The 23727-nt window shown below is 38.9% G+C and overlaps 1 pseudogene; it reads left to right on the forward strand.

Moving 5' to 3' along the window:
• Window positions 930–11920, forward strand: LOC109847363 (annotated as a pseudogene).

Below are 23727 nucleotides of genomic sequence, written 5' to 3' on the forward strand. Positions count from 1 at the left end.
CAACTTGCCACCTCTCTTCTTAGTAGGGGTCGGCCTCTGATGCCGACCTGGTCGTCGGTGTTGTCACTACTACTATCAGTACTACTGTAAATGCTGCTTTTGCCTCCCTAGCCACCTTTTTATAGGCTCAGGCATCTTCTATGTCCATGTATCCATGTGCCTTAGCCATCAACTGCTCTTAGCCGGTGGCTCATTTTTTTGGCAAGCGAGTCAACCATCTCATTGCTCTCTAAGCCAGCTACGATAGCAGGCATGGTGATCGCACTTTCAAGCTTTTCAACTTCCAACCTCTTGGCTTGGAACCTCTTGATATAGTCCCTCAGACTCTCCAGACTCCTACCTCATTTGTATTAATAAATGGGGAGACAACTTTTGTTTGGTGTCAGCCAAGAAGTGATGCACAAACTTCTTTGTTGAGCTGCTCAAAGCTATTGATGGACTTCTTCTCCAACGAGTTCCACCATAGCTTAGCATTTCCCATCAAGGTAATGAGAAAGCAACTGCAGATGATTAGCTCCGATGCTTGTAGCATTGTCATCATGTCATAGTAATTATGGACGTGCTCAGCCGAGTCTCCTTCACCCTTGTATATCTCCACACGAGGCATCTTGAATCTTTCACAAGTGTCATTCATGATTTTGTCAGTAAGGGGGTGCTCCCCCAATGGTCTTGATAATTGGCCGAAAAGACCGATCATAACCAGACGCTAAATTGGTGGTTGATAACCTGGAGCAGTATGATAATATCGAGGGCCTCACGATGTTCCTCCAGCAGCATGTTCTCGGCCATCACAACCAGGACTAGGGATCTCTCCTATTGCTTTCACAAATTGCAGATAATCCGATGAGGATCCGCAAAGTGAGCTTGCTGGCGCGGCGGGGAAGACATGTACTCGACATAGTCTTTGTGATGTCCTGTCGGTATGGCGTATGCTGGCAAAGGAGGAACTACTGGTTGACCGGTTGGTGGTGGAGGGACAGCTGATGAAGAAGGTTATTGGTAAGGAATTCAGTTGAGAAACTCATTAGTGAACGTCGAGAATTTCTGCTCGAAAGACTGGGAGATTTGCTGAGCGGATTCCTCTAACTGGGCTTGAGTGATGTAGTCTGCACGCCGTTCTTTAGGGATAGGGTTAGCAGATCAACTAGGGCACTCGGAACCAGACATCTTGCTCGAAGAAGAAAGAAGGCCTCACGGTGAGCTCCAAATTGTTGATGTTAGTTATCTAACAAGGAGTTTATGTTAGAGTTATGAAAGTGTTTAGGGTCCTCAAACTCCCTCAGATAACTAGTTCCAGAGCCCGTCGTTCTTCCCTGCATATGAAAAACTCATAAGATTGCGGAGTTAGGTTCCCTGGTTATTCCTCCGATGATCAAGTTAGTATTTTGATCTTGAGTGGGAAAATGAGACAAATTGTATAGGCAGTTATTCAAAGTTGCCAAAAAACATAAGAAGTTACCTCATGCAGCATGGTTCCCTTTTATGGTAGATCAGAGGAGTATGGAAAGTAACTTCGGCAATCTAGTCAGGCTACTAAGTTAGCAGATACCTTCCATGTCTCGGTTGTGGAAGAAAGTGAGTCATCTGGTCATTTTATGAGGGAATGACAGAGGTACTCGAAGTTAACTGGGTCCGATGAGTCATAAAGACTATGGAGGCTAGAATAATGATGACTTTGTCAGAGAAGTTAAAGTGAGAGCAGTCGGCTGGCGAGGGGTGCGAGATAATTACCATATCTCTTTTTGTTTGGTTGAGGGCCGAGAAGCACCGCCTTTTGACTCGGCTACACAAGTTGTCGGCTGAACATAGTCGCGGGTGCGGAGTTTAGGGTTTTGTGACTCGGCTACGCAAGTTGTGGCTGACATAGTAGGCCGAGTGCGGGTTGTTTGAGTCGTCTCAGACTCAATTCGTCTGATTAGGCGAGGGATGAGATACGTGTCAGCTTCTCTAGATAGATAGATTAGCACTTGTTGATTTTCTAGGCTATAACAACCTATGTGTAGATGATACTTTAAAAAAAATCATTCTAAATGTACTTACTAACTTAACAAAGGAGACGGTTCAAAAAATAGAAGTGAATGAAAAAATAAGATTCATGTGATCGGCTCCAAAATTTTGCGACAAAGGCTTTATTGTTACTATTAGATACATCCTCAAGCAATATAACCCAGTGTCAAAATAAGTTTGCAATCAAATTGAGTAATTACAAAAAAAAAGTGTTAAAAAAGGAAAGTGCAAATCTAGCTAGCGTCATAGAAGAAATCCGAAGTACTCATATTTTTGAAACACCCACATCAATGTCAAAAACACCCCGATTCTTTTTCAAGCACGAACGCATCACCCACGTAAAAGTATTTCCTAATTACGTGTGAATTTGTCGAAGTCATGTTGTGAAGCTCTCGTTCAAATTCATCTAGATGGGAAGTGGAGACGAAGGACGCACAAGCGTCTCACCGAAGTCCGAAGAATCACTAGCTTTTAGACCATCTTCAACTCATTCCATCAAAATGGTGTAAATTTTACATCAAAATGGTGCAAAAATCACATCAAACAGTAATACATCTCCAACCCATTGCACTATTTTTTGCACAAAAAAAGAATATTCTTAAAATATTCTCAGTATATTCCATTTTATCTACTTTTATATTAAGTAAAAAGTAAAAAATAAATATTTAAAAAAATTAAAAGTATTAAACAGTAATAATGCGGATGAACAGTGTGATACCATATTTGGTATCGCACTGTTCATCTGTTCCAAAATACCGCAAAAAATACGACACGGTTGGAAGGGAAACAGTTTAACCCAGCGGCAAAATGCCGCTGCGTTGGAGATGCCCTTAGAGTTTGGCATGGCGCGTCTCAATTCATTTTCGTACGGGTGAGACTCCTAATCGCGGACAGGCAACGGCACTCGGATTTACGGTACACGGAACGCCCAAAATGGTGGGCGACGGTCGCCCACTTTTTCACTTTCTTCCAAGTAATCCGCCGGTGGTAAGTGAACATGGCCGTATTTGGAGCTCCGGATATTCTCAACATATTCCTCCCTGTGCCTAATAAAATTTCACTAGTTCTTTTGAAAATTGTCTAGAGAAAATGGTGACTCCTCCATTTTTTTGGTGAAGTAATATCCACCACCTTATAATATGGTCATCACCACTTTGGTCGTATGCCTATTGAGCAATTTTTCAACTATGTATAATACATGTAAAAAAAACAATAATCTGATTTCTAGATAGAATAACGGGAATTTTTAAAAAAAAACCGATTTTGCTAAATAATTAGCAAAATAGACCATTTTGCTAATTATTTAGCAAAATAGACATCTTTTTGACCAACAAGTCAAAAAGAGGTCGATTTTAAAAAATAGGCTGCTGAAAAACATACGGGGCTAGTACTCCTGTATATTTTTAGTTCACTAATTGGTGATTATTGCTCACAGAAAACACACGAGACTATTAGTCCTGTATGTTTTCAGCATTCTATTTTTTAAAATCGACCTCTTTTTGGCCTGTCTATTTTGCCAAATAATTATCAAAATGGTCTATTTTTTGCTAATTATTTAGCAAAATCGGTTTTTTTTAAAAAAAAATTCCCCTAGAATAACTCTTGAGATTTATGAAATCATCCGCGTGTGCATCAACAGGTACGTATAGACGATTGTGGTCTTAGCCGTTGTACAAACTAGGGAGGATGATTTCGAACGTCCATAAAGACGTCCCGCTCGCAAGTGAGATGTTATTATAAAATATAATTTGTAGTCAAAAGACCGTATCAGCTATGAATGCTTAACAAATTTCCCAACTTCTCCAAAAACTAACGGCTAGTTTAATAAATAGTTTTTTTCGGACCCAAGATCTATGAGGCCAAATATAAAAAACGAAATTTTATATGTCATTTTCTTAAGATTTCATGTAAAAGATTAAAATAAACGGCCAGCAAATAAAAAGAGGGATCGTTTTTTTCAAATATCGGCTTTTTCAGTCCGAACCTAATTTTTCTTCTTTCATCGGAACCCCAACCGGAAGTTCCGCCCACGCGGCAACTGCCCGCACGCTGTTTAGCGCCCACTTCGTCCGAAACCACGACCCAAAACTTTCTGAATTCAAAACCCAGAACACAAATAAAAAGCTCCCCGTTCTCTCTTTCTCGACCCAAAACCGAAAAAGCTCTCTCTCTCTCTCTCTCTCTCTCTCTCTCTCTCTCACCGCAGGGTCCCGAAGACGAAGATCGTCTGCACTCTCGGCCCGGCGTCGAGGTCCGTGCCGACGATCGAGAAGCTTCTGAGGGCGGGGATGAACGTCGCCAGGTTCAATTTCTCGCATGGGACCCATGAGTACCATCGAGAGACTCTCGATAACCTCAGGACCGCGATGCAGAACACTCGGATCCTCTGCGCTGTCATGCTCGACACCAAGGTTTCGTCTTGATCCGACATCTTCGTTCTTTTTTTTTTTGTTTTTTTGTTTGCGGTTCGTTGTCAGCCCAGATCTGACCTTGCTTGATGCTGCCCGGTCTGGTTCACTGATCATATGTATGAACCACCCATGTTAGAGTCCTCTTTAGCACAATAAGCATGCGGGGGTTTTGCTGGAAGATTGTTAGTTTTCGTTGCGTGAGCTTGTTTTGATCACTAGCTGCAAGAATAATTTATAGTTGCTAATTAGAACCATCTACCTCTGCTAAAGCCGTTTTCATGTTCATATTCAAATACCAATTCACTATTTAATGGGATCATTGGTCTAACCACCTGTCATATGACTCGTATCAGCGATAAGGAATAAGGATGTACTAAATCAGATGTATGTTTATGATTGAATTATTATGTGCAGTTATAAGGAATAAGATGGTCTGAAATCTATGTATGAATGTCAGTGACTTAGATTGCCTCTTTATGACCATTGCATATGCATATTTGCTTTTATAAATTAGCAATGTAGAACTATGAAGCAGTATCAAAGATTTGTTTGTCTGTTATTTAACTGTTAGGAACAGGCGTACGCTAACATCAATGCATGTTTGTTTTTCACAGTTAGGTCCTTGTTTTACCGCCATTGCAATTGTGTATTTTTTTTATTACGTTTAAGGTATAAAATATGAAGAATATCAGAGTTGAACTAGTTCACTTTTAACAAATTTTTTTTATTGAATTTGGATAAGTATCATGATAAGAGCTCTAGATGTCTCGTTGACCTCCATTTAATTCTTCATTGCAAAATTGCTCTCAATACATATTGTGTGTAACCTTTTCTTTAGTGTGTGCTTCGTTGGGCGGGTGTGGGTGTACAACAGGGAAAATTGATGGGTGTCAGCTTATGCGTGCACGCGTAAGTACATGTTAAGTTACTTTGAGCTTATACTTATAGTTTCTATGTCTAAAGACCCTTGATGGGTTCTCTCGCATTTGAAGTATCCTTATCGTGTAATACTATATTTCTATGTCATATTGTCTGCTCATCCATCTATTAAATTGTTAATAAGTCAAAGGAGTCTGTATTTACACTCCTCAATTCAGTTAAATGGAAAGATAGTTTTTAATGATCTGAAGCCGGAAGATGCTAGGTTCCCATATAACAATAAGTAGGTTCTAGTAGTAAAATCCTCTCTCTTTTAACCATATGATCTCTCCTCTGTTGTCGTGTATTCTTTTTCAGATGCGCATGTGAGTATTATCTGCAATTTATCCCGTCATTGGATAAGAACATATGGAAATTTTCTATACCTGTCACCTTTCAGCATGGAAGCATGGAAAATGACACTGTAGAAGCCCATTTTTGACATCAAAATCTCCACTAGTGCTTATCAGTTCCAGTAAGCCTCCATGAAGGTCGGGTACAAACCACTTTAGACAAACTGCGTTACCACACTCTTAGTGTTCCGATGATCTTGAGTCCATCACATAGACCGTTCTCGTGATGACCGTAGTAGTTATCAGATCATATTTACCAGGAAAAATAATCTAAGGATGATGATGCTGGACATGTCTGATGATTGTTATACCAGTGTTAGTGGGAAGAGGTTCTCCATTGACCCTTGGCCTTATGCAGTGAGTTATTCAATCCTCTTCACTTTGATTAAAAGTGCGGAAATAGTTGATATCATATAAATCTTGTCTACCTCGGTCTATTGGAAACATATCTCTTCTGTTTAGTATCTTCTTTACGCAACAAATATTTGCCTTCCTAGTTTTTGACCAATTAGCCTTTCAACTAGGTGTCCCCTTAGTTTTCTATCTATTTCAAGTAGGTGTCCCCTTTGTTTTCTATCTATGTTAAACAATAGAAAGTCTCATTCGTTCATCAAAAGCTACAACTACTCCCCTTTATATAGGGATAAAATAGTAAAATTTGTGTGTGTAGGCAATGTGGTACTAAGCTCAATTGCCTAATCACAATTATTTTCCTAATCACATTCCTTATATCTCTCGATCACCATATCTCTAACATATACTCTTCATATATATTGTCTAGTATTATCTATTGTCACAATTTTTTTCCTAATCACATTCCTAATATCTCCCAATCACCATATCTCTAACATATACTCTTCATATATATTGTCTAGTATTACCTATTGTCTTAACTTGTAACACTCCTCAAATTGGTGCGTGTATCACATGCATGTTCACTTGTTACAAAGAAAATTCACCCACCCAATTTGTGACAAGATTCAACGGCTCAAAAAATCTTCTGTGTGACCTTTTTCATTGCAGCAGTCTTGATCTTCTACTCTTCCACTTGAATATCCTCCATGGCAATTACTACCTCTACCAAACCATCATCAAATACGACGCCTTGATCTTCTTCAGAGATCAATCTAACAAATGATCCCTTTTAGGAATCTCCCAAACAAACGATCATCTCCAGGGATCAAGGTTTTAAATGTCGGATATTGGGTTTATGTCGGATGGTTGAAATCCATGTCAGATATCGAAAATCGGGGATATATCGGGAAACATGGACTAAATATCAGATTATCATATCGGGTGGTGAGCATATGTATAATATTATGTTCTAAATATAATCTAAGCATTGCTAAATTCAATATAAGTATACTTTATAAATTCTAGAGGCGGCGCCGGCGATGGGTGGATTTCGATGTCGCAGGGGGATAGTGCCGACGACGAGACGTCACAGGGAGGCAGTGCCGGCGACGAGACGTCGCAGGGAGGCAGTGTCGTGGCTCTTCTTCTTCTTCTTCATCTGCTTGTGGTCCTTCGGATGAGTCACCGACCACCCTCTTTCCTTTATCCCGACGACGAGATACCCTACCGCCCTCGGGTTTGGTTGGAGTTCGGATTTCGAGGCGCAACGGGATATGGACGACAAGGGTCCAAGATGGAGGTAGGGGAATGGCGTTGTCGTTCACGAAAGGAATGATCGTTTCCCAAGTCCGCTGTAGCCCTAAATTTTCTCTTTTATTTCTACCAGTTTCATAAGAAACCTTAAACATGAGAATGAGTCAAACGGGTTTGGATTTTTATCATTAAACCCAAACCCGATAACAAAAAATAGATTTAAAAAAAGGGCCATATCGGTTGATTTTTCAAGGTTGAAAGATCGGTCGATATGCCTGATATGGCCCCGATATTTTCGATTTGGTCTTGAAAACCGACATATGAGTTGAAAATGCCCAAGTCGTGTCGCTTAAGCTCTCAAACCGATATGTCGGACGACATGTCCAACATATCGGACGACATTTAAAACCTTGCCCCACCAACCAAATAAACAGTCTTTAGAAATTAACAAAGCAAATGATCCTCTCGGGGGGTCACCAAATAAATGGTTTTCGCTAGGGATTAACCAAACAAACAATCATTTCCATGAATCAACCTAACAAATGACCCACTCCAAGAAACAATCAACTGAAAAGCTTCATCATTGAGTGGATCACCTCCTTAGAATGATGGTGGTGCAGAGTCCTCTTTCCGGTCAAGTATGCCAGAACAAAGATACGAGCTCCTTCCTTACTAGTGGCCATGGAGATCAACTATGGCCACCTCCAACTGAAAAACAAACCTCGAGCACCACCCTACCCACCTTTCAAACCAAATCAAACTCCTTGCATCACCCTAGCACCCTCCAATAGCTCCAAATTTGCACTAGCCAACCACCGAAAAACAACTAAACAAACTATCGGAAAACAATTCCAATCTCCAAACACCATCACCAAACATTAACATTGCCAATCAAAAGCAACTAACTTTGAAGATAACTCATCAAAAAAAAAATGAAACCATGCCTAAACCATCTCTATATCAAGAAAGACGAGGCGGCAACAATCCGACTGCCGGCACTGGCTGGTGATGGCTGGTAGCTGAGAGCCCTACGTCGGCAATGCTGGTGGTGGTCCATTGGTGACGACCCAATGCCGGTGACCGCATCTGAGGCTGTCGCAATCGACTGCCTGACTGTAGTGGCCAGGTGGCAGCCCGTCGGCTCAAACAGTTGGGGGGGGGTTGAGAGGAAGGATTAGGCCGTTAGGGTCTTGATACCATGATAAATAATAAAAAAACTTGTATATTCTCATTCATTCATCAAAAGCTACAACTACTCTCGTTTATATAGGAATATCATAGCAAAGATTTTCGTGTGTAGGCAATGTGGGACTAAATTCAATTGCCTAATCACAATTATTCTCCTAATCATATTTCTAATATCTCTCCTCTAATGTTTACTCTTAACATATATTGCCTAATATTACCTGTTGTCTTTACTTCTGGATATTTGCAAAATCACTGAAACTGGTAATCTTCTGGATATTTGTATTCAAGATTTGTTATGTTTGGCAGTATTAAGTTATTCATATTCCCAAGGATGGTGGTAGAGTTTGACCATCAAAGTCAACTATTGATGTTTGAGGCCTATGTGGGCCCTCCCTTTTATAGGAAATGCAGAAGTTAAAGGTTTTATATCATGTTTTACTTTTTTCGTACTTGGCTTGGGTTTCTTCTGGTGCTATTGATTTCTCGTTGCAGTATGGAGCTTCAATTTTTTTAAAGATACAGACATCTAGAAATTTTCAAACGACTATCGATAATCTTCTCTACCTTAAATTAATTGTCATCCATTTGTCATCTTCTGGTTTGTGTGAGAACTTTAAGCATGCAATAAACAGGTCCTCAGTAAATTGTCTAATTATGTGACTTACTTCATACTTGGACTTGTCTTTGTTGACAGGTTTCTATCAAAGTCTGAATCAAAATCCAGTTGCTCTTCAGACTTTGATTCCAGTTGTAAAAACTCCTGTTACAACTTTATTTTCAGACAAATTTCTTCTTTAGGTGTTGCAGTTATTGCTACTCCAGACAGGCATGAGTAGGTGCTTTGATGGTTTATGTTTTCGAGTTAGTTTTCGAATGTAATTATTTTGCTCCATTTTCTTGATCATTTGTACACAGCTTCAAGTTTATAGATTTCATGATAGTCTGATCTACTAAGAAAACAAAGAATCAAATTGTTAGAGATTCCACACGAAGTTTAAACTTAAATATTATTTAGAATACTTGAAATGGTTCTTTCAATAGTCTTTTTTGCCTTTGAATTGAATGGGATATATGATATATATGTATAAAAGGATAAGCATGTCAATGAGTAGTACCTTTATATGTCCTTTGAGTAAACAATTCTCAGAAAGATCAAGCTGTATATAGATTCTACCAGGATTATACTTTTGTTGTTATAACAACTATATTCCTTATTAATGTCTGAAGCATGTTCTTTACGTATCACAGGGACCTGAGATACGCACAGGCTTCCTAAAGGATGGCAAGCCTGTACAACTAAAGAAGGGTGAAGAAATCACAGTGAGCACTGATTACGACCTCAAGGGCGATGGGAAAACAATTACCATGAGTTACAAGAAACTCCCTGTCGACTTAAAGCCTGGAAACTCCATTCTATGTGCTGATGGAACCATAACCCTTACTGTGCTTTCATGCGACCCAGCTGCTGGAACTGTGAGATGCCGTTGTGAGAACACTGCTACGCTTGGCGAGAGGAAAAATGTTAATTTGCCCGGAATTGTGGTTGATCTTCCAACACTGACTGAGAAAGATAAGGAGGATATATTGGAATGGGGTGTTCCTAATAATATCGATGTTATTGCTCTCTCGTTTGTACGAAAAGGCTCTGATCTTGTTAATGTGCGGCAGGTGCTGGGTCCTCATGCCAAACGCATAAAGTTGATGTCAAAGGTATGTATTCACTCACTTGGCTTTAAATATTTGTGGAGCTTGTATCACATTAAAGTCTACATTTTGCTTATACATTTTCTAGGGTTATTTGCGGATATAATACTATGGTGTATTGTGTAAAGACATAATTTCTCATTGGTTTTTAAAGTTACTAATCTCGGGAGAATGTTATTGGTAAATGTTTAACTCTGACCATTACATGATTCTGATAGGAGTTTGCAAACTAACATGAAAAAAAATGCTCTCACAAGGTCATGAGGTGTATATGTTAAATGGGTTAATTGTGCCCCATGTACTATCGCCTAATTGAACGTACTTAGTTCTGTTGTTGCAAATAGACCCCGTGAGTGAGTTTTTTTCACCCTTTTCAGGGGGTCTATCTGCAACAATAGGACTCTTCTAGGGGTCCATCTACGGGGTAGTGAGTGCAATTAATTTTCTCATGTTAAAATTGTTAATGATTAGAACATGGGTTATAAGTAGTAATATAAATAATACAGAGGGTGTATGCAAATAACACTGTTTTCGATCGTCAAGCGCTCTCTAGGAATTGCTGTATGTCACTTAGATGTATTGTTTTGGTTTATTCGTAGGTTGAGAACCAGGAGGGTGTCATAAACTTTGATGAAATCCTGAAAGAAACCGATGCTTTCATGGTTGCTCGGGGTGATCTTGGCATGGAGATCCCCGTCGAAAAGATCTTCCTCGCTCAGAAGATGATGATCTACAAATGCAACCTCGCCGGCAAACCCGTGGTGACTGCCACCCAAATGCTCGAGTCCATGATCAAATCCCCTCGCCCGACCCGCGCCGAAGCTACTGACGTCGCCAATGCTGTCCTCGATGGCACTGACTGCGTCATGCTGTCTGGCGAGTCCGCCGCCGGGGCCTACCCCGAGATTGCCGTCAAAGTCATGGCCAAAATATGCATCGAGGCCGAGTCCTCGCTCGACTACGACGCAGTATTCAAGGAGATGATACGGTGCGCTCCACTCCCGATGAGCGCCTCTCGAAATCTCGCTTCGACGGCGTACGAGCAGCTAACAAAGCTAAGGCGGCGCTGATCGTAGTCTCACGCGCGGTGGGACCACAGCGAGCTAGTCGCGAACCAGTACGGCCGCGGTGCCGATACTGTCGGTGATTGTTCCCGTTCTGACGACAGATTCGTTCGACTGGTCCGTGAGTGATGAGTCGCCGTCGAGGCATAGCTTGATTCATCGAGGGCTGATACCATTGTTGGCTGAAGGGTCAGCGAAGGCAACGGACACTGAGTCGACGGAGGAGATTCTGGAGGCGGCGCTGAAGACGGCGGTGGAGAAGAAGCTCTGTAAGAGGGGGGATTCTGTTGTGGCGCTGCATAGGATTGGGATTGCGTCGGTCATCAAGATTTGCATCGTGAAGTGACTTCTTGGATTTTTGCATCGCTTGAAAGTTTTTCAGAAGTACGTTTTATTTACTGTTTTGTAGACGTTTGCAAGCTGAGGGCCCAGATTTGTGAAGGGGCCGATCATTATGACATAAAAGAGCAGCGAATTGGACAGAGCGAGAGAGGACTCCATTTTTATGTCGGTATCATTTTTATGTTAACTAGTATGCAATACCTGCATCGCAGACGTGATGCAGGTTAGAAACCATATTAAATGAAGTATTTGGATGTTAGCTAATATTTGACATACCAATATTATTACTATGTATGAAAAAGAGCGATAGGTGTTTATCGACAAATGTTCTCCTTGAGCAAACTCCTTCCATTATCCTAAAACCAATAGTCTAAGAGCACTATGGGAAATTTTAACAATCAGAAGGTTGAGATCAAATCTGTAGCCTGTACTAAGTCACTGACATCTAGGCTAAATTTGATCATGTTGACAAAAGAGCGTCTGCTATTGTAGGCTTTGGAAACTTCTCACAACAGAAATCAACTAAAATAGAATTACATAATTTGTTAATTAAGTAACACTTAATTTACTCAAGCTGCCAAAAGAGGGAACGGTCTCTTCATATGGTTGCATTTATCACGAATAATATGGTTGCATTTATCACGAATAATATGTCTAGGATTGCCAAAAAAAAGCAAGTTCTCATTCTCTCAACCAGGTTAAAGTTCACAATATATTCTAGCTTATAAACAAAAAAGGATTGCAAATGACCCACTCCTACTCGCCAAAGATTAAATTAAATATTAATGACGTTGGATTACATTTCTAACTTGCTAAATTCCAGTAAGGAGATGGCATTTGGACTTAACTTCTGACTTTAGCTTCAGAGATGCCCCTTAAAAAATAGCAAAGGGCTATTGATCTTGGCCACTACTACAAAATAGAATTTGTTACCTTTTAACAGAATTAGATGCACCCAGAAGTTAATCAGCAGATAGCATTGCGGTAAATATTTGAATAAAACTATCTATCAAAAGTCAAAGAATCAGCAACAGAGTTAAAACTTTGGTCTCCTTTGAATATATTTGATAAAATGCTAAGGCTTTCCATTTACGTAATTCCAGAGCAGTGCATAGCGAGGATTTTGAACTGGGCCGATATATATATATATACATATATATATATATATGATATATATATTATATATATATATATATATATATAATATATATATATATATATGGGAAAAGTGAATCTAGTGAACCACCTGCGTAGGCTCTCACCTAATGAAGCGGCTAAAATCCCATTCATTCCTAATATTTTTTAGCGATCGCTCGGTTGAACTTAATTCTATACGTGTTCTTAAACTGCAAACACAGTGCGTGACAATTTTGGATGAACCCGTCGTGTTTGACGCATGTCATTGAGTCGTCAAAAGTTCTAATTCAGTCGAAGAGCGGTTAAAATTACGCGCAACAGTGAATGAAGGGTCAAAACGACGACGGGTTGAGCACCCAATTGACGTGTGTTTAGGTTTAAGAACGTGTAAATCAAGTTTAACGGAGCGGATCACAAGAAAAAAAGGGAATGATGTGATTTTAGGCCGGGCGTCCTTAGTGGAGGCCTAGGGTGTCACTTAGATTGCACTTTTCCATAGTATATATATATATATATATATTATATATTATGATATATATTATATATAATTATATATATATTATATATATATATAATGTGGAAAAGTGTATCTAATGTGACAGCCCTAGGCTCCTACCTAAGGACGTGGCTGCTAGATGTCACATCCTTTCCTAAAAATTTTTTACAACCGTGTGAAACTTGATCTAGACACGTTCTTAAACTCAACACACGCAATTTTGGTGTGAACCCGCGTGTTTTGGACCCTTTATCCACTGCTGCCGGCAATTTTAACGGTTTCGAATGAATAGAAATTTTTGCACGGCTCAACGAATGGTCAAAACACGACGGGTTTCACCCACCAAAATTGGTGTGTTTGGGTTAAGAACGTGTAGATCAAGTTCAACGGAGCGGATCGCAAAAAAAAAATTAGGAAATGATGTGATTCTAGGCCGCGGTTCTTAGGTGGGGCCTAGGGTGTCACCTTAGATTCACTTTTGCCCTATATATATATATATATATAGTATATATATATATATATATATTATATATATATATATATATATATATATATATATGATGAAAGGAATATATTATAAACTAATTATAAAAGTGTATGTATATGAGTTTGCACAACTAAAAAAATCTCAATGAAAAAATTAATTCTAAATTGTGGCACGAGCTCTTTAACAGAAAACAAAAATCAAGAAGTGAATCTAAATCAAAGGTCTTCGTAATATCTCTCTCAATAAAAATAAGCAAACTGTCAGCAAGAAATTCATCCTCCATCCTTTTACGCAATCTAGTCTTCATAAGCTTCATAGCCGAAAATGCTCATTCGGTAGTTGCAATAGAAACCATAAGAGTCAAAATCAAACGAATTAATCTATCAACAAGGGGATAAGCCATGGATTTCCCTATCTCTACTAAACCCTGACAAAGCTCCGCAATAGATGATGATCCCTCCAATTCTGGATGTTTCAACACATCAATATAAAAGTGTTGCAACTGAAATCTCAAAGTAATCCTCCCCTGCTCTGTAAAATCACGAGGATAATACTTTTCAACAATAGTACAAATATCTTCAATATCAAAAGATTTGTACCCATCTTTCGGACTCAAAGCAACACTAAGTTTCAAGAGCTCGATCACTCGCTCGTTGAACCTTGTATTTAGCTCTTGCAACTGAAAGTCAATAGTGGCGTTAAATATATCAAAGTGGTAATGATATTTAGCGGTGATACGATCTAGTCTGCAATGACTTCAACCTTCATAATATTCCACCCAAATCTTGAGCAACAATCTCATGATTGGAGCAAAAAGTCATCACATTATAAAGGAAAGAATCTCATCCATTATCTCTCAAGCTTTGAATCAGTGACATTGTACTTGAGACTAAACGTATCGCATTCACGATATCTTGAGATTTTTGCTGTAAAGGTTGGCAAAGAACATCTGTAATGCCTATGATTTCTTTCATCAGATTTTCAATAAAAATAAATTCGAATGATCTAACATTTTCAAAGCTGCACCCGCATCTCCTTTTATTTTATAGTGAGCATCGTCATTTTTGATATTTTCATGAACAACACAAGTTGCATTATACATCCTAAGAAGGCTGCAAACTAAAGAAAAGTGAGAGCTCCAACGAGTATCACTAGCTCATTTTAAAGTTCACATTTGATTAGGATCTCTTCCTGTCTCAATTTCATCAATGGCTAGCATCTGTGCAATGTCATCTATTTTGGCAACTTTAACTCATCGTGATGCTTAGAAGAGGCATAAACTGCATTAATGATGAAAATAAAATCTAGAAAACAAAAAGTCATGAACATCATTTACCTCTCTAGCAGCTGTCATTAACGCCAATTGTAATTGACGAGCCATACAATGGACAGAATATGCAAAAGGATACTCCCTAAGAAAAAGTGTCTACAAGCCTCTCCATTCACCACGCATGTTGATAGCTCCATCATATCCCTACCCTGAAGATTTTGAAGATCAAGACCATAATGTGAAAGAATGTCAGATAGTTTAGAAAATATAGTGGTTGCTGACAAATCCTTAATATGGGCAAGTTCAAAAAATCGCTCTCCAACACAACCTACATCATCGACAAAACAAATAACAAGAGTCATCTGTTCTCTCTTAGCTACATCTCTTGATTCATCAAAAATTACGCAAAACTTAGATTCTCCAACTTTTTCACGAATGAATTTTCAAACTTTGTTTGCACAAACATGCAATATCTCCTTTTGATAAAGGAGAAGTATACTTTGCATTAAATGGAGCATTTTCTAAAATAATACTAGCGACACCAGATTATATGATGTTGTGTATTTGAGCAACTCAAGGAAATTACCTCGATTGCTTGAATAAATGCTCTCATCATGACCTCTTAAAGAACACCCATGCAATGAAAGCCAATGAATAACATCAATTGAAGTTTTGACTCGAAGTCTATTCGTCTCAATTTGTTCAGTCGATTGCCTCTCCATAACTTTATCAACATGACTGGATTGATTCATTAAGGCTACACAACATTTTAGAGCATTATTATGTGGAGAACAGAGATCTTCTCCCATATGTTGGAGAAAAGCACATCTTTTGTCACTCTTGACTTTTTTCTAATTTCTGAATCCAACAATTGTAAATGCATCTCATCCACTTTGCATAGTTGGTCTCTTGGTAAAAAGATAACAATGAAGATAAAATGCCGCATCTTTTTCAGGAGAATGCTCAAGCCCAAGAAACTCAAAATATCAAGAAACTTAAAATCGACATGGATGTTTTTCTGGTCCAGACAATGGAAAACTACGGAGCTTAGGTTGGTAAGCAATAAATCTCAAATAAGTTCTTATCTCATCACGACCATCGTCTAAATTTTTCCACATAGGTTGGCATAATCCTGGATCACGTTCTATTAAAGCAAAATTAGAATTGTCAACTCTTGACGATTGAGGAAGATGTACAATTTTAACTAGTGAAGATTTAAATTTGAAGGTAAATTAGTCCCCACGCTGATACTACTTTCTCCAATTGATTCAACTTTTTTCCTAAAAAATGAATCAAGTTTCTTTTGTTTGTCAGACAAATCGACTGCCAACATATTAAAAAACGACACAGGGATAGAATCAGATAACTATTTACATCTAGGATTTACAAATAAACAAATAAATATAATTAATTAAATAAATCACATAGGAATACAAATCAATAATCAAAACTATACACATATTTGGGAGGATCGCGCTTCCCTATTAATCCTCCTGGTTGTGCTCCTAGTCATTATGAACCTGAAAACAAAGTGGAAGAAGATTGCAAGATAGAATTGAAGGAGAAGTGAGGGAGAATGAGAGTTGAGATTGAGTTTGGAAAGTGGAAATCAATACTATTTCATTCATATCTCATCATTACATTTCCTCTCTCTTTATACTTTGATCACTTCAAGGAACAAAAACAGAAACGTGCACAAAAACGTGCACGGACTTGTAACAAGAACACAACAGTAATAACCGACTCCCAACTGAACCCAACTACCTATAACAGAGTCTAACAATGTTTACAACTGTTTGTGTTTACATAACAGCCCTTAAATGAGTCTGTATCTCCAGCTCGACACTTCTCCTTCCCTGTTATTGAATTCCAGCATCAACAGCATCCGCTTAACAGGTTCTTCAATATTCCACCCTTCCAACATCATTGTTTTCACCATCCGTCCCTGACAATTCCCCACCCCTTAAATTTGACCTTGCCTCAAGGTCAAATGTGGGAAATCTTTTAACTAAATCCCAATAATTTTCCCAAGTAGAACCCAAAGAAGATCTCTGCTTCCATTTGATTAACACTTGAGGAATCAAGCACCTCCCTTTTTCAACTGTGCGCATGTCAATAATCTTCTCTGGTTCATCGACAAGCTCAGTGGTATAGCTAGGAAAATCAGTATGAGGAAAAACATCGGAGCCAATCTTCTTTTTGAGTTGAGAAACATGAAAAACTGGTTGTATCATTGCAGTTTGTGGAAGTTCCAGCCTGTAAGCGACCTCACCAATTTTCTCTAACACCTTATAAGGACTATAATACTTTGGAGAAAGCTTGTGAGTTTTATAGGATGAAACACTCAATTGCCTGTAAGGCTGTAATTTAAGAAACACCCAATCTCCCACCTCAAAACATCTGAAACTCCTATGTTTATCAGCAAACCTTTTCATGGTTGTTGTGGCCTTCTTCAAACTATCTTTTAAAAACTGTAAAGCCACATCTTTGAAGAAAAGAGCTTCATCCACTGCTTCCACCTTACAACTCTTAGGAATATAAGATAGTAGAGATGGAGGAGGTCGGCCATACACAACCTCATAAGGGGTAGAATTTGTAGAGACCCTCCAGATAGTATTAAACTAATACTCAGCTAATGGAAGCCATTTACTCTATTCTTTGGGTTTATGACAACAAAAACATCTCAAGTAAGCTTCCAGACTCTTGTTAGTCACCTCAGTTTGCCCATCCGTTTGAGGGTGATAGGCTGAACTGAATTTAAGTTGGCTTCCATGCAATTTAAACAACTCTTTCCAAAACAAACTAGTGAATAGAGGGTCCCTGTCACTGACTATTGACTTTGGTATACCATGGAGCTTGAACACTACTTCAAAGAATACTTTGGCCACAGATTGAGCAGTGTAAGGATGAGTTAATGCAAAAAAATGAGCATACTTAGAAAGTCTGTCGACCACCACAAATATGATAGATTTCGCTTCACTCCTAGGCAGATAAGTAATGAAGTCCATTGACAAATCCTCCCACACATATTCGGGAATAGGTAGGGGTTGTAAAACTCCTGGGGAGGCTACATTCTCCCCTTTTGCTCTCTAACAAACATCACAAGCTTGCACATATTTCTAAACATCCCTTTTCATGCCCTTCCAGTAAAAAACTCTCCGTAACCTGTGTAGGGTTCTAGTAATACCAGAGTGTCCAGCAGTAGGACTATCATGATGCTCTTGTAATAGAGAATTTTTCAAGACTTGAGTATTAGGACTCACCATAATCTTGCCTTTGTAATAATAAACCCCTTCTTTTTTGAGATACTCTGCATTAGCCTCTGGTTCTTGTTGCAACTTTGCTTCAAGTTCCTTAAAAAAAAGGTCATGAGAACTCATATGTCTGATATCATCTAACCAATTACTTCTGACACAAGAGATTGCAGCAGCCTCTATCTCAGTCTCAACATTTTCATAAATTCTAGACAGTCCATCCGCAGCCTTATTTATTCTACCAGGCTTATATTCCACACTATAGTCATACCCATGCAATTTGGCCAATCATTTATTCTGAATACCTGTATGTATTCTTTGCTCAAGGAGATACTTAAGACTTTGATGATCAGCCCGTATCACAAAACTCCTTCCCAACAAATATTGCTGTCACCTCTTTGTTGAAAGTATTATAGCTAGCAATTCTTTTTCATAGGTAGACAGTGTAGCATTCTTTCCCTTTAATGCAAAACTGAAGTAGGCAATAGGTTTCCCTTCCTGCATTAACACAGCTCCAACCCCCGTACCAGATGCATCACACTCTATCACAAAAGTCATGTCAAAGTTAGGCATAGCCAAAACTGGAGAGTTTGTGAGGGCTAATTTAAGAGAATTGAAAGCATCCTCAGCATGTGCAGTCCATGTGAAACTGCTCTTTTTCAAAAGTTGTGTTAGAGGGTGAGCTATGTTCCCAAACCCTTTGATGAATTTTCTGTAATATCCAGCTAGACCCAGAAATCCTCTTAATCCTTTCAATGTTTGGGGAATTGGCCAGTCTCTGATTGCTTGAATCTTATTAGGATCCACACTAACCCCTGCCTGAGACACAATATGCCCTAAATACTCAACCTGCTTTTGTCCAAAACTACATTTAGACATCTTAGCAACTAACTGGTGGTTCTTCAAGATTTGAAAAACATGTCTCAAATGAATCAAATGGTCTTGCCACCCCTTACTGTATATCAATATATCATCAAAGAAAACCAAGACAAATCTTCGGAGGAATCGTTTGAAAATATTATTCATAAGAGCCTGGAATGTTGAGGGAGCATTGGTGAGTCCAAAAGGCATTACTAGGAATTCAAAATGTCCACTATGTGTCCTAAATGCAGTTTTAGGAATGTCTGAATCATACATTCTGATTTGATGATATCCCGATTTCAAATCCAATTTTGTGAAGAACTGTGTACCATGTAATTCATCCAACAACTCATCAATAACTGGAATAGGGAATTTGTCTTTGATTGTAGCTTTGTTAAGAGATCTATAATCTATGCACATTCTCCAACTTCCATCAGTTTTCTTAACCATCACCACTGGTGAAGAGAAAGGGCTATGACTGTGTCGAATAATTCCTTTTTCCAGCATGTCCTCAATCTATTTTTCAATTTCTTCTTTTAAGAAATGTGCATGCCTGTAGGGCCTAATGCATACTGGTTTAGTTCCAGGTTCCAAGGGTATTTTATGATCAACCTCCCTGGTAGGAGGAAGGTGCGGCAACTCTTGGAATATAACATCAAATTCCTGTATTAACTGGTGTATGTCAGTAGGTAATCTTTCAATTTCAGTTCCTGTAACAGATTCCCTCATGCTTATACTGCATAATTGTATCAAATATCCCTCCTCTTGTTCTCTCACGGATTTTGCAATATTCTTCTCATTTACAAGTTGCAGTTCTCCAGGAATAATGCCTTGCAGTGTTCTCTTGGTTCCTCCACACATGAATGTCACCTGTAATTTCTTGAAGTTAAGAGTGATGTCTTCCAAAGTCTTCATCCAATCAGCTCCTAACACAATCTGGCTTCCCCCATAGGCATCACCAATAAATTTACTTGGATGCTCACTCCTTGACAGTCTAATGTTACTCCTTGACACACCCCAGCTCCTTTAATGAGTTCCCCACTGGCCACAAGAACATCAAAATTGTTGTATTCTGTTACAGTTAGCCCCAGCCTCTTAACCAGCTTGGTGTTGATAAAATTATGAGTGGAACCAGAATCTATCAAGATACTGATAGATTGATTTTTGTAAAATCCCACAATTCTAATAGTGTGAGCAGCTGAAACTCCACTAAGAGCTTGCACCGAAATAGATGGTGCTCCTCTTACCAAACTTTCAGTCAATTCAATGGCTAATTCATCAGGTTCATTTCTATCATCACCACCTTCCTCTTCCTCAACTGAACATCCTTCCATTATGCCTTCTAGTATGAACAATTGTTTCCCCTTGCATTGATGTCCTCTATGCCATTTTTCATCACATGTGAAATAAAGATTTTGACTTCTTTTTCTTTGTAAGTCCTCAGGAGTAAGTTTCTTGAATTGAGGAGAGGGTTTAGACCTTTCCTGTATGACATTCTCTTGGGAGGAACGGTTCCACTGACTCCCATGGTTAGCAGTATTCCAATTCCCTCTAATTTTCTTTTCACTTTTTTGTTTGTCCTCAAACAGCTTAGCCAAAGACACTGCGCCCTTCAACGAAGAAGGTCTTGCAGCAGCGACTTCGTACTTCAATTCTTCTTTCAAACCCCCTATAAAATTTTCCAGAATGTGTCTCTTAGAGGGTTGATCTTCTAATAATCCAAGAGTCTGCTCAAACTTTCTGAGATATTCTCTCACTGTGGACGTTTGTTTCATAGTAGAGAATGTATCATAGGGTCTAAGGAGTTCGCTAGGTCCAAATCTGGTGATGATTTCTTCTTTGAAAACTTCCCAATAGTGATAATTCTCAAGATTCTTGGTGAACCACCGAAACCACTGTAAGGCTTCATCTCTCAAATAGAAAGAACAGACCTTCACTCACTCATCCTCCTTGATTTCATAATAATCAAATATTTGCTCAGTTTGCTCCAGCCAATAAACAACATTCTCAGAGCCAGAAAAAGTTAGGAAATCTAATCGCAAAGATTTCGGTTGAACCAGTTTTTGATTACTGAAAAAAAAAATTTGAATTAAGGGATTACCAGAATGATGACTTGCTGGAAATTCTCCAGAAAATTCAAAGCCTCTTTGATTTGGTTTGTTAATTCCCTGAATTTGATCCCTGCTTCCTGGTCCAAGGATTCCGTGATCACTTCTTGCTCTTAAGCTGAAAATTCTTCGATCATTTCCCACTCCAAGACTTGATGATTCAAGAATTCCACGATCGATTCGTGATCCTGATTCCCAGTTTCTTTGATCACTTCTCATCCCAGATCTTGTTGTTTCAAGGTTTATGCTCTTAGCTTGCTTGAGATCCTGCAATTGAGAAGATATTTCTCTCAATTGTGTGAGGAATTCTTTATTAATGAGCCCTTGTTGAGTGAGTGATTCCTCCATCCTAGCTCCCTGTCTAATGAGAGATTCATCAATTCGAGCTCCCTGTTGAGTGGGGGTTTTCTCCAAGTGAGCCATCTGATTGAAGATTCCGTGTTGATTGAGGGTTCTCTCCTCATGAACTTCTTGTTGAGTGTCATCATCCTCTGGAGCTCTCTCACGATCGCCCATGGAGTCTTCAGCTCCCGCCTCTAACTCCAGCTGCTCTGATACCAATTGGGAGGATCGCGCTTCCCTATTGATCCTCCTGGTTGTACTCCTGGTCATTATGAACCTGAAAACAAAGTGGAAGAAGATTGCAAGATAGAATTGAAGGAGAAGTGAGGGAGAATGAGAGTTGAGATTGAGTTTGGAAAGTGGAAATCAAATACTATTTCATTCATATCTCATCATTACATTTCCTCTCCCTTTATACTCTGATCACTTCAAGGAACAAAAACAGAAACGTGCACAAAAACGTGCACGGACTTGTAACAAGAACACAACAGTAATAACCGACTCCCAACTGAACCCAACTACCTATAACAGACTCTAACAATGTTTACAACTGTTTGTGTTTACATAACAGCCCTTAAATGAGTCTATATCTCCAGCTCGACACTTCTCCTTCCCTGTTATTGAATTCCAGCATCAACAGCATCCGCTTAACAGGTTCTTCAATATTCCACCCTTCCAACATCACTGTTTTCACCATCCGTCCCTAACAATATTGCTCAGAATTATAAAAGTGAATATATAAAGAAGAAGACATGTACCTCTAGGGTTTAGAAAATACACCACACCTTGAAAATTGAGAAGAAAAACCCCAATTTGAGACCACAAGTTGAGTTGTTGAGTCAAATTTAAAAATCAAATCCAATATGATTTTCTAGAAAATCACAAAATTAACCGCACAAAAAAATCCAAGCACCGCCGAGAGTTCTGCGCGCTTCGTATAGGTAGGTGATTTGGTTTGATTATAAATGCAAGATTAGTATTCGATCCAAACCTATTAATTCATAAATGGGCTTTGGGGTTCTCATCTCAAACGTGGGCTTTGGGCAATTTGGCTCGAAGATTAATAAGTTTCAATGGAGAAGGCTAATGAAGTGTTGTTATTAAACTACATACATATATTTGTGTATTGCTAACAATATGTTTTATTGGGTTTTTTTGGGGGGGACGGGGGGCACTCCCCCGCCTCCACTGTGCACCCCTACCTCCTTTATCACTAAGCGAGGAAAAGGATTGGGCCGAGTTTAATTGCAATCAATTAGGATGTTCTAGTTTGTGGTTGCTGAACACAATTTGAGTTTGTGTTGATTACATGTTTCGGTTTGTAGTTGCTAAAAGATTTCCAGGTTTCCATATTTTCATTTCTGTCTTTGTGTACTGTTTTAAGCTGTAACAATCTGATGCATTTGTTACATGTGCTCGGGAATGAGAAGTTGTGTTGATGGTTGGGTGGTTGGTTGGTTTGTGTTGTTGGTTGGCTGGTGGGTGTTTGGTTGGCTGGTGGGTGTTTCCTGGTTCATTGTTGGTTGGTTGTTGTGTTCAGGTTTGTGACAACTTCTATTTGTTCAGGTTGGTGGGTGTTTCCTGATTACATGTTCTGTTGTTCAACTTCTCTTTGAGCTCAAGTTTGTGCACACCAGTTTTGTTAGCTCTGGTTTGTGCTATGTTTTGTGCACATATGACATCTTCCCTTTTGCTCAAGTTCTATTTGAGCTCATGTTTTGTGGATGCTCTGTTGTTCAACTTCTATTTGAGCTCATGTTTGTTCATGACCAATTTTACTGATGCTCTGGTTTGTGCTATGTTTGTGTTCGAAAGATATTGCATTTTATTAACTATTACGATTATGAAAACAAAACTCTTGCCTCTTTAACATCGTCTCATAAATATATGTAGACTAGAAGTAGCTTAAGCAATATGAGATCGTTGATAATGACATGCTCTATGTAATTTTCATTCTGAATAAAGAAAGCATATATTCTTTTGAGTGTGGCTACATTTGCTTTGTATATGGATAATCATTTAAAGAAAATGATAGACTTGCAGGTTGGGAGATCCCTTAGAAATATGATGAGATGCAAATTGAAAGGAAGCTCCTCTATGAATTGCATTGAAAGAGTCTTCGCCGCTGCTGCTATGTATTGTGTATGGATAGCTTGCAATGTGTTTATTATTTAGCA

The sequence above is a fragment of the Asparagus officinalis genome, chromosome 7 (genome assembly GCF_001876935.1).
Source record: "Asparagus officinalis chromosome 7, Aspof.V1, whole genome shotgun sequence".
NCBI classification, from domain to species: Eukaryota; Viridiplantae; Streptophyta; class Magnoliopsida; order Asparagales; family Asparagaceae; genus Asparagus; species Asparagus officinalis.